Here is a 1252-nt window from a genome sequence, read left to right as displayed (position 1 = left end):
GTGAGAATAATAAATTTTAAAAAGTAATGATGTGATTATAAATTTTATTTACATATGAAACAAATGGTTAGTAGATATAAATGTGGGGTTGTTTTAACAAAATATAAACTCATGGATCAATTATTGTATTAAAATATCTCAAAACATGATATGTAATCACCATATAATTCCATATCATGGTTTTTGGAGAATATGGTATCACCTCTCATGATATGGAATCATGAGATGGAATCAGCGTAAAATCGCATGTCCAAACGCTGATTCCATCTCACGATACCATATCGTGATATGGTATCGCATGGCCAAACGCCTACTTAAAGAGATCATGAAACCCTAGATGAGGAGCTTAGCAGCTTAGGGGAGATAGAAGTTCGGATGGAAGAATAACAAGTCCAATGATTATGGAGTCATCTGAGAGAGAGAAAAAAATTACTTCCTCTGTCCCATTTTATAGTAAAATTGTTACTTAATATAGAAATGTGTCATTCTTTTTGGGATTGACTAAAAAATGAAAGTAAGTCATATAAATTGGGACAGAGGGAGTAATAAATTTTAAAAAGAAATAGATTAGAGGTTTAACTTGGTTTGGCTATTACCGTTAAACTTATTTGATAGTGTAAAACTTTTTACTGTCAGTGCATACAAGTTCATCTCAACTTATATTTATGAAAAAAACAGTACAAAGAAAAACGTGTTAGGGGAGTTATGGTGAGTGGTTACATTACTATGAATATTTATTTATTTTTTAATTTTAAATTAATTGATTTTGATAATTCATAAACTCTAACTTCTACATTTATAAAATTTATTTTAAAAATTAGACAGGTAGCATTTTATTAGGAACAAACATATTTATATTTAATTTATTAAAAAACAATCAATACAATTTTCTTTCCATAGTATATATCAAATGAATTCAAGATTTGTTTTTCGATAAATTTCATACCTACAAATATTTCCACCGCTTATTCTTCTTTGCTGTGTAAATAATTGTAGAAATTATTATATATTTATGTTAACCGTGGCAGTTGCTTTTCACAATGATAAGTATGAAAACTGTATTGAACATTTATAAGTGATTTTAAATTTAAAAATTTTAAATAAGAAGAAGTTAAAAAAAGTGTTCATTTGTTGTCTACAATTTTTTGGTTAATATAATTTGCTATAAAAAAGGAGGCAAAATAATGGAGCAAATATTTAGGAAGAGTCGCAACAAAATAACTCATCTCAATTCAAATTTAAAAAGAAGATT

The sequence above is a fragment of the Solanum tuberosum genome, unplaced genomic scaffold, assembly GCF_000226075.1.
Source record: "Solanum tuberosum cultivar DM 1-3 516 R44 unplaced genomic scaffold, SolTub_3.0 scf00054, whole genome shotgun sequence".
NCBI lineage: Eukaryota > Viridiplantae > Streptophyta > Magnoliopsida > Solanales > Solanaceae > Solanum > Solanum tuberosum.
The sequence above is the reverse complement of the archived record's forward strand: the minus strand, read 5'-3'. Positions refer to the sequence as shown.